The sequence below is a fragment of the Achroia grisella genome, unplaced genomic scaffold, assembly GCF_030625045.1.
Source record: "Achroia grisella isolate CSIRO2021 unplaced genomic scaffold, CSIRO_AGI_Agris_v1 utg900, whole genome shotgun sequence".
NCBI classification, from domain to species: domain Eukaryota; kingdom Metazoa; phylum Arthropoda; class Insecta; order Lepidoptera; family Pyralidae; genus Achroia; species Achroia grisella.
In genome coordinates this window covers 2753675-2765798 of record NW_026713059.1, presented here as the reverse complement: position 1 = coordinate 2765798, position 12124 = coordinate 2753675, and the positions used below count along the sequence as shown (strand labels likewise).

At 31.3% G+C, this 12124-nt stretch overlaps 1 long non-coding RNA gene across 1 annotated transcript; it reads left to right on the top strand.

Annotated features, from left to right (window-relative positions):
• The first annotated feature begins 2247 nt into the window (after positions 1-2247).
• On the top strand, positions 2248-5459 carry LOC131853422 (uncharacterized). The gene is made up of 3 exons (XR_009357987.1): positions 2248-2347; positions 4745-4792; positions 5248-5459. It is a non-coding gene; the product is annotated as an uncharacterized LOC131853422 (long non-coding RNA).
• Positions 5460-12124: the final 6665 nt, after the last annotated feature.

Genomic DNA, 12124 nt, shown 5'->3' with positions numbered 1-12124 from the left:
TATTATAATCGAATATATCGTATATCATCTTACGAAATACTATACGAATTTTCAGGAAATAGATATTCGAAATATACTGTAAGTATATTATGTAAGATACATAATCTTACATAATATACTTACGGTCCGTTTCAAATTGCAAGTTTCCTTTCTAGATTGCATATATTCAATCTGGTCTTTTCAATCATAAAGGCGTAGCCATATAAATTGTAAATCAAATTGTTAAATAATATTTAAACAAATGACAGTCAAATTCAATTACGTAATATACTACAGTCAAATTTATCATTCAACTTCATTCATTCAATCTTTTTAAGACGAGATTTGTCAGCAACTCTATTATATTATCAAGACTTTAAACAAGGTTTAAAAAAGCAATGTACATTTTCCTTATTCAAACAATTTAATAATATAGTAGCTAACCGTAATCCTAATTAGCAAATGAAAGATGCTCTAGCAGTGTTGGATTTGCACTAATGAATAGATTAAAGAACGAGCTGACAGCACGTACTCGGTTAGTGCTCAGTTTTTATTGCAATTATCTCTGTAGCGTCACAAAATGAGAGATTTAATCCTTTCAAATTACAGACATATGCGCGCGGACGAGTTTTGACTTCTAATGGGTCATTTAGGTGACGTATTGCTGCTTCACGTTAATTGGTGCGATTATACTTGCTACTAGGGTTGTGGAAAACTAATCGATAACAGAATAAATCGATTATTTAAAAAAATATTAATATTGTTTTCAATAAATTAATAAAAAAATCATATTGCAATAAAATTAACAATCGATTGTATAAGATAGGATCTCTTTATAGAAGTGATGTGAAAAAACACCAAATTGTGATAGAAGTAAATAGAACATGAACAGCTAGGTCCACAGAAGCCAAGGGCCTAGTCAAGAACTACTTGTCAAGAAATAATCGATTACGAAAATAAATAATTAATAATACATTTTTATACAGAATATCGCATCCCTAATTGCTTATATAACATGACTATTTGTAAATGAATGTATCAAATTATGCTCACTTACATAATTACCAGGAGATTGTATAATGTTGTCTACGTGGGTACCTTTATCTCGCCTAATTCTGCCGCCAGCAGCTTGCTTTGAAATTTATGTTCCGGTTAGTGCCGTGAAATATGACAATGAAAATTACAGAGTACGAAGGACTAACAATTTCTCTAGGGGGATAGGAGATTGTTAGCAATGTGGACTGATTATCTTATTACTAGCAATGTACCATGTCATATTGACCTCCACGCGGTTCGCCTGGAAACATTCGTGTTAAATTCTTGCAGAGTTTGTGACGATGGGCTAACTGACCTGGCTCATCTTATGATCCTCCACTGGTGCCCCGCCAGCGTAAACCGTTAGCGCAGGCGGTTGCATCATTCCATTATCATCCATAAAAACAAAAACAGTTTCTCTAATCCTCAGTAATGGGAATACGTGATGGTACTATCGTTATCGTATTTGGTGACTTTTAAGGTAGTTTTAATATACTAGCTGATCCCGCAAACGTGTGGGTTAAAATTTGGGATTGTGTGTATTTTTAATGCCACATTATAAAAACAATATAAAAAAAAAATTAGGGGTGGCCAATCCTTATCACTTAGGGATATGAAAAATAGATAATAGCCAATTCTCAGACCTGCTGAATATGCATATAAAATTTCTAAAAATCGGTGAACCCGTTACGGAGGATTACGGTAATTAACATTGTGACTCGAGAATTTTATAATATTACAGTACAAGTGTACAGTTGTTTCACATCAGAATAATACAAAGGCTATAAATTACATACGCGTGAAACCGCGAGCACAGCTAGTATTTTATATTTCTCGCAATCTCTAACTTTGTGACTAACTTACCCCTTATTTAGTTATTCATCCAGTTGGTTGTGTTTAATATTTAGAGTCTAATGAATTGGCGCTGGTTGGTGGTTTGTATTCACACGTTTCAACTTAAAATGTAAAGTAAGATCTAAATTATTTAAAAGAGCAACACACTAGTTTCATTCTCGTTCTTCTTGTGATGAGACAGTTTTCCGAATGAGCGGTAGTAGGCTAAACAAAACTCAATTAACATGTAAATAATCTATTGCAGTACATAAAGTATCCTTTGATCTTTGTATGATCTGTCTTGTAATGATACTAGTGTTCATCTACTTAAGCTTTTACAAATTATATTTTTGAACGTAATAATATTTTTATGCTTAGAACAATGTAACAGCTGCACGATGCAAGCATCTGTGGAAGTTTAAATCGACAAGAAATATCTGCCTCAGAAACTGTACTACCAACGGAACGAACTGTTATTGCTTGCATCGCTTCGAAATTCGTATGCAGTTTTCTTTACTACTTCGTATAAATTTTGTATGAATTCTACTATTCTAAAAATATATTATATTTTTTATTCTGATCGAGTCAGTAAATAGGGTTTACTAGATATATATATATTAATAGATGCAAGTGAAAACTATAACTTTAAACGAAGATTAGGAAGGAACAAGAAAAAATAATTCGCAATTAAGGCCAGCGATTTAAATGTTTATAATATGACTTTACTATGATTTATAATAAATGATTCTAATTAACAAAACTAGTTAGTTATTACTTATATTTATACACTTATATTTTTTAAGAGAACAAATTCTTGAATGAGCAAACTCTAAATTAAATAATGGTTTTTCGCAGATCCTAACAATATTAGCTCGAATTAATATTTCCTCAGAGTACTCACATAAATGATTTCTGCTCTTAATAGCGCAGTCAGCGTTGATAGTGGCGCCATTAATCTTCGCTCATGGGAATCTCATTTACTAGATACATCAGCTTTTCCGAATGTCCGAAAATTAATATTTCTACGTTCTCGCCAAAAACTAATACAATAAAGTCAGCGGTAGGTAAGCGGTAAGCTTTATGTTCGTACATTGTCATTAGCCGGGTTGATTCTGACATTGGCATTGATATTATAAATTTAGACTACAGCATTGGCATTCTGCAAGCCTTTTGTAACTCATTTCACTCATCGCTTCTTTTTTTATACTACTAAATAGAAAGTAGTAGTGGCAAACAAGCAGTTTTTTTATTGAAGTTTTCAGGCGTCCATAGGCTACGGTAAATATTTACCTACCATCAGATGGGCCATATCTGATGGTAAATGTTTACCGTAGCCTATGGACGCCTGAAAACTTCAAAAAAAAACTCGAGACACTCGTATCTATTACCTACATTTCTAAAAAAAACACTAATGTCTGTTTTACCTCCATCCCGCTCTCGAGCATGTTGCATTACAGTCGCTATCAAGTTTTACAGAGCACCAATGTACAAAATCACCGCAGATTCCGTTTTCGAATTCGTAAGGGATGTTTCCAGAACAGCTCTACTAGTCCCATCTCTAGCAATGTATGGTACATCACACCTCCATGTGGAAACCATCGTAGTTAATCACAGGTGAATTTGCTGTGGTGAAACAAGTGGGCTCACTTCATCCTAGTTCTACAATATTTTAATGATGTCTATGTATTTTAAATATGGCACTAGCGCAGGTGAATGCACCGTTCCATTATCAATCAGTAAAAAAACTTTCTAGGAAAGATTATAGGTAGTAAATAAATAAGATTTTAAAGAGACTAGTCATATTATGCTTTGTAATATGATGAAGAATGAAATCGCTTTTAGAAAAAAAATATAATTCTATGTTATTAATTCTGAGAACAGCAGATTATTGTACTACACTGTTTATTTAACTTTTTATTAGTCTTTTATTACAGTTTTTTATTATATAGTACTCTTTACACGAGATTTTATCTGCTCAAACTGTAATCGCTTATATTTATAGTCCATGTATTTTTAAATAATGGATAGTCAGTCTATTTTTATTTCAAATGGCTTCAAGGTCATGAAAAGGTAACAAACAGCCAAACGGGCATAGACACTTCCTTATTTATAATAATAGTATGAATATTATATATATATATAGACAACCAGTACAATATTGTACACATACTATATTATATAATTAAATAATACCAGCTGCTGAGTTTTACCACGGTACCACCCGCCAGAAACTAAAATACCATCCTGAATGGTGCAGTTTTCCTCCTTAGTGCGGTTTTCTAGAAACATTTTGCCACAAACAACCACATTGTAGAATGACCTACCAGCATTGGTATTTCCGAACCGATACGATATTGAAACCTTAAAAAAAGAGCTTATTAAAAATAGAAATTACATATCTTATTTTTATATATATTTGATATATTACGTTAGGTAGTTTTTTTTATATTATGCATTTGCGTTGCGTACAATAATACTACTACTATGTTTGTTCTCAATATAAATATAAACATATGATTATTACTAAATAATAATGGATTTAGCTACAAAATATTTACAGTAATGATAAGACAGTATACCTAAATTAACATTTGGATTTAGTTATCGAGGACTTGAGAAACGGTCTTACACCTTCGTCACCTTCGGCTTATCCGCCTTTATCCTCTTATACTTCCTTCGCAAAAATCTTGTCATGCCCTTAATGTATTATATCGTCTGACTTGAGAGTAATATAAAGTATAACATCGGAATCTTCGAGATGAAGATACAATGACACTTTGTTTTGTTCACCTATATATACATAAAGCAGGGTCTTAAAAGTTTCACGTGTCTGTCTATGTCATCGTAAGTCCTAAACAAATGGACCGATTATGATACGATTTTGTTTTTTTCACAGCGCCTTACTTCCTATGGTCCTATGCTCGCGGGTTGGATTCCTTACACGGTACAGACGTTTACATTCATGAATATGAAGTTTGTATAGGTCTGGGATTCTATACATATGTTACATATGTATTTAAAAAAAAATGTCTAAGTCTACTAGATACATGCAGACCTTATGTTACAGGGTCTAGACCCCTGTAACTTAAGGTCTGCATGGCTTGGGATTAGATAGTGCTGAATGATGATAGATAATGATTAGATAGTTCTGTGTGAATTGAACGGCCAGGGTATGGTATAATGAATGCCATATTAAATATATATATATGAACCTTTATGGTTCATATATAGGAAAAATACAAGTAAAACTAAACTCTTAGACCAATTTGAATAGGGTGAGTCAGTGGTACACATTCCGAGAACTTTTAACAACGTTGTCTTTCCAGGTAATTAAAATACATTTTTACTACGAATGTTCATATTACGTTAATAAATTACAAGCACGTTGTAAATTTTCAGAGCGCCAAATTACCCAGCTGCAATTATAATGAGAACAATATACTGTTATATAAAGCAATAAAGTCAGGCATTGAGCTGTCAATTTTCAGAGCTGCCCGTTATTATAAAGATAAATTTAATTTTATATACAAAAATTGCGTTTTTCCGATAAAATATGCTGATAAAACTTTTCCTCACTTTGAAAGGTAAAGCTTTATAGATAGGACATATTATTATAACGTCGAATAAAAATATGTAAATAAACCGGATAGTTTTATTCTTTTTAAATTTTATAGACAATCTCGTAAATTTTGCAGACTTTGTTTAATTGCAAAAATAGATTCATTACATTAACATTCGTGTATCTGAATCTAGTTTTATATGAAAGTTTTTCACATAATATAAGTAGTAACATGGTTTCCAGCATCTAATTTATAAATACGAGTACGCATTGCATTGTAATATATATTCAAATAAGCTGCTGCAATGCTCAAACAGCAGTGAGAATGAAATTGGCCTGTGTTGGTACATTGTTTACCATGATCTTGCCAGTTTTCCAACAAAGGTTATATATTTTTTTTAATTTAGTATAAATAAGTTAGTGTTAGATTACTGCTAACATTTATATTTATTATTTATATCTAAATATGATACGATGATTAACGTTTTCTATAAGACAATATTCTAGACAAAACGTCCATGGACACATTTGTATCTTTTTTTCTCTTTCAGCATCTATTAGTCCACTTCTAAAGGTATGCGTTTTGCATAATTTTCGATCTGTGGCACATCTTGTCTAGATTTACCCTGCCTTCTTTTTTATGTCACCAGATCATCTCGCTGTTCGCCTTCTTTCCATCCTAGGTCGCTACATTAGGAATCTGTATGTCCATCTCTCATCTTTGCTCTGATATACACAACCGGCCGCCACTTTAGCTACGCGATTCTTTGGATGATGTCGGTAACTCCAGTGCGCCTTCTAAACTCAGTGTTCCCCAGTCTGTCTCGTAGGAAGATACCGAGCATAGATCGCTTCATTGCTCCTTGGATGACTTGTAGCTTATTGACCCTTCGGCGGTTATCATCCAAATTTCATAAGCATATTTTATCCTGTGATACTCTACTCTAGTAGAATGCATACATAACGAATATAGAAGTATTCATTCATCTTCTCATCAGATCTCCTAAGGAAACCGAGCGCAATTGGCTTTTGTCCTTGCACGCAACTCTTGCTTCATTCACATTCATAACTCGTCTGATGCTTGCACACCGGTTCCATAGATCCCTTCTCCCTCAAGTAATCTAATCATGGCAGGTTTACTTAAATGTAGTATTTGATATATATAATAAAGATATGTGTAAATAAGTACTAAATCTATGCTAATATTAGAAACCTGAAGAGGTTGTTTATTTGTTTGAACGCGCTAATCTAAGGAACTACTGGTTCTAATTGAAAAATTATTTTCGTGTTGGATAGTCTAGTTGTCGAGGAAGGCTTTAAGCTGTATAACATTACGCTGCGACCAATAGGAGTGGAGCTGCAATGAAAAATATTACGAAATATAGGGAAATGAAACGCAGACGAAGTTGCGCGAGTTAGCTAGTTTATAATAAAAGAAACTTAAGTGATTATGATTTAAATATTGAAAAGCGTAGTAATTAAATGAATTTGAAATCTCTTCTAGAAGATCTACATAAAATTATCCGACGAGAAACCAACGCTGTAAATGTTTATGACTATGGTTATGGCCGCGCCAAACAGTTTATAAATGCATGCGTAATGTAAGTACTAAATGGTTTTATGGATCTAAAATGGAGTACTTAAGAAAAGTGTGCATTTAAATACTTGTTGTTCATATTTTTTCTTATAAAATTTTGTTGGGAAAATAACTCATGAATAGGGAATGGCTAAAATTTTACATGTAAATAATAAATGTCTGGTTAACAATTTCTTAGTTTATATAATCTTAAGAACTCACTCTGATCTCACATCTTAAAATAAGGTTCTCTCCCCATAATAAGTATGGAACTATTAGAATACAGTTAAAAATATTAATAAAAAAAACCTCAGCACTATTACATAAAATATTAATATTTTAACTTACGTAGATTTATTTTTGCTTTGTTCTCCTAGCCGACTCTTGTATAAAACTCCTTACAACCTAGCTAGTACAACATTTTGTATTTTCAAATATTTATGTTACGATATTAGACTTCCTTTTGTTTTCCTGTAGCTGTGTATATATATCATTTTCTTTCCCAGACCACTTAGTTTATGCACTCATATTATATTTCATCTTACTTGTATATTATCGCTTTAATAGTTACAAAGAGTTGGCTGCCCCTCCCTCAGCGCCCATATAGAGTACTACGCAGCTCCTATATCAAGAGGATAAAAATAAATGAACGTGTATTGCAGAGAGCAGGGAAACTTATTATTTATTCTAAGACCTTTGTAATCTGTACTTCACAAATAAAGAATTTTAATATTATATTATTATTGCAAGTTATATTTTAGTCGATAGTTTGTTTTATTTTAGTTTTAGAAGGGTCGAGATAAAACAGTGAAATTACAGGATACGAAGCTTGATATCTTAGTCCAGAATTCCAACGCATGAAAAATATCACGAATGTCACATGACAGAAAGAGCATCTTGTTTGGTATTAAAATTATACAAAAATATTTTATCTCCATATCTGATTTATATTTTTTTCAACTGCGCATACTATAAAGTAATGATAGTGATGTAACTAAATTTTGTTATTATTATTAATTATTACATAATTATATCACAATAGAATGTTAATGATTTTTTATTCAATTTCTTCTGAAAAATATTAAAATGAAGAATATTTAATGTCCATAATAATACGCACGGGAACGCTGCCGCTAATAAAAAAATAAAAATCAAAGTTCGTTGTCGTTTTATCGTTTGAAAAGTTTCCGAATTATCGTTGTCATATTTGTCGCTGTTATATAAATCTTCATTTAAAAAACTAGTTGTGAATATATTATTATATACTATTAGTTTGTTTATGAAATAATAATGATATATAAATAAGATATGCTGGAAAGCAGTTATTGTCAGTTTTGGCGGTAAACAGGTAACTTGTTCAAAAGGTAAGTTTGGACACACCCGAAATACTGAGAAGCCTAGCAGACTAACCAAACTGAGTGCTTTCGATTCCATATCAATGGGAAGTACTCGGTTCACTCTTGCTCAGAATCACAGAGTCGTAATTGTACGGTCCACTATATACAACTATATCGAACTAATATTAGTTGTTTTCATAACATTAAATATTACGATACTCAATTGACATAATAATAAATATTAATATCCAAATAGAGTATAGCTATATTCAAATATTAGCGTGTGTCAATACACGTTAATATTGCATCTTGAATCTAAACTAGTACTATGTTTTCTAAATGCAACTCCCAATCGCTCCATTATGATACGATGTGAGATTCCATACAAACGAGTGATTCTTTGAATACGTTTTCAATTGTAAGCATTCCTTGTGCGTATTACTGTTTGCACGTGACATCTTGTAGGGTTGTCAATTATGTTAATGGAATATTTCATAATAATGATTTTGGTTGGGCGTCATTATCGAGACTTTTAATAGAAGTAGACCTATTACCAACGGCCAAACAGCTTGCTTTTTTAACTACGTTTGCATTGGAAGTTATACAACATTACACAAATCTTCTAATAATTAAAAATTATATATTTAAAAAATAAAAAAAAACTGTATGTGCTTTATGTACCAAATATGTTATATGTTGTTTATATATATAAACAGCACGAACGAGCATCACGTTATTAGTTACGTATTCGTATATGTACACAATTACCTATAAAGGTAATTATTTTATATTACATGTATATATATATATATATATATATAGTTTCCGTAACATAATATTATCTCCAACCCTGTTTAAGGCAATGCCAACTCTCATGAGATAGGTTCAAGTAGCTTCAATAAGGCATTATTATGGAAATTCCGGGGCTTTGCTATTTCCAGTCGGTGGACAAGTTTCTTTGGAAATATGATATGTATGTTAAGTAAAATTATTTTATACAGATGACCCGAATATGTTATTCAGTGTTTGGGATACTTTGATTTGATTTCTTATGATATCTCGAATGTTCTGTAGAATTTTATAGAACATATTTTTTTCTTATATTTATTTTAAGTCCATTCTCATGATTTAACCCATTTTATTAAGATTCAGTCAATTATAGTATAATATATATATAATATAAATACTTTGTTATAATTAAATTTACTAATTTATCTTAAACTTTAACTATTAAAAAGTCATATAATATGAGTATTTAAAAGTACTTAAATTAAGTATATTTGAATAAAAACTATTTATATTTCGATAAAAATTAAAGTTTATATAATACAATTAAATTTTGTGCTACTTATATTCATTAATTATTACAACCAAATAGTGTATTTATCTTGAATTTATACCTGTTTTTTCGCCTTGGTATATTCAAGAACTCACTGCATAGACTTATTAATTTGCTCACTCAAATATTTATGATCTCGTAATTTCGAACGGATTAATTCAGATTGGAATTAATTTACTTATGTACCCAACTCTATCTACAAATGTAAAATATACACTACGGCTCTAAAGATCTCAAGTTTATATCAACTATTTGATGGCAGGCGTCTCCCGTTGATTGTAACTTGTCTCTAATTGTCGGGCAGGTTGGGTCGGATTTGTTTAAGTTAGAGTAAAGTAGATGTTTGTATCTGAAACTAAGTGGATTATAATAAGGTCAATCAAGCACAGGCACTTGACCCTTTTGGCGAAATTATCAGCATCAAATTGTAACACGCTACGCTCTATCTAAAAATGTGGCACTGACTGCTTACTTACGATGGTCGCAGGTTCGATTCCTCGCATTGGATAAGAATAGCGTCATAATCAGAACCAACGATCTACCTACATGGACGTGAATGATGAACGGTTGCTTACACTACGAATAGCATCATAGTTAGGATCATCATATTTCCTATCGTTTTCATCGTGTGATATACCTTTGTTCTCGTTGCATTTCTAAAAGCTAAGGCATCATAATTCTGTAGTCATTCTACCGCCATACTTGTACCTCACTAAAAGCGGGACTGACAGAATTAGGTTTTGCGTCTGTTAAGATAAACACATATAAGTATATAGAAGTGAAATGGAAATTGTTTATATATGTACATTTAATACAATAGTTATAATAAATTAGAAGAGTAATAACAATATCTAGTAACAAAGTTTAAAATTAGATTTCTAATTTCTATTTTAATATAAAGCTACTTCATATTTACATAGATTTTATATATAGAATAATGAATGCATTACATTATTTCGTTATAGTTTATTCAGGAGTTCATTTTATTTTTTATGGTACTACTTTGAATTCATAATCAATATTAGTATATGTAGATACAACTCGAATAGTTCAAGATGAAACGAAATAAAATACATCCTGATATAGTATATGTACTTAGTTCTTTACCCAATTTATAATCCACATCAATTTCGCTTTGCTTTGCTAACGCACTCGTGTGTGCCGTTGACACAAGGATTCTGTGCAAATAACATTTCCGTCAGAGTGTTACCCTACATTTAAGTGCAAATATTTGGCCAGATGACGATACTTCGAGAAGTTTCTTTCCTCATCTCCTGAACCGGTTCTCGATCATTTACTCTTATATTAAAGAATATAAAGTTAGGTGCTAGAAACGCCTCTTCATGAATTACCTACCCATTGATGCTAATTTTCCTATGGGTGTATACTTGTTTTATTAAGTGTAAGTGTTTCTTTTATTTAATTGACAAATATGTTAAGGAAGGGTTAATACTTTCCATCAGATGTCAGATAATATGTATTGAAATAAAACAGACTTATGGATTTCAAAGATTTAACGCAATACCTCATGTATGACCTTTAATTTGTTCCAAAAATTAGTACCCAGTCATTTTTGTCACATTTATTCGATATTTAAACTCTATCGGTACTTAAAAATATTTTATGTAAAGTGACCATAGCTGTACATGTAACTCAAGCAATATAGTATAAATATGAGAATTGCCATCACAGAATCAAGTGCTAGCCAATTTTTATAACATACTAGAACACATTAGGAATTCACTAAATATATTTGACATTAAAATGGATATAGAAAAATAGCACAATATCTAAACGACTATTGAAAAAACCCTTAAATTGCTCTGTAATTCTCACTTAGTAGTAAACCTCACCACGCTCTCATGTTTATCTATCTAACATTATACTAGATCCATTCACACATAACTCTTGCTAAATTCACATTTATAAATTGTCTCGTGCGTTACATTTTAGCTAAGACCATAAAATTTGTCCGGGTTTAAAAATACATTTCTAATCACTTCAATTTTGTTTGACCTCAACAAAACAAAGTTGTCTTTTTAAACATACATTAAAAACCCATTCGACCGTAGATATTTGCGAGTTTGTTTGTCCTGGGATCCCAATCCTGGATCGACTTAAAAAATAGGGGATTTCGCTGGAATTGAATTTTTTACAGTACAGCTTAGCTTATCTCGTTTTCCGGAAAATTCACTTGGGAAATAAAGTAAAAGTAAAGTTTAGGTTATCCAAGGTCAAAGGCGTTTAATTGTCTGATATTTTATAATAGGATGTTGTTATACTTTACAAATTCAGATTGAGGTTGTTCCAAAAATAAGAAAATAGTTTTTGTTACAGTTCGCTAGCTTATAAAGTATTATTAGATATTCAAATACTGAAATTATAGACCTAAATAATAATTTGAGTGGATTTAGAAAACAAACAAACTTACTTAACTGATTCGCTTATAAATCAAGTCTAAATAT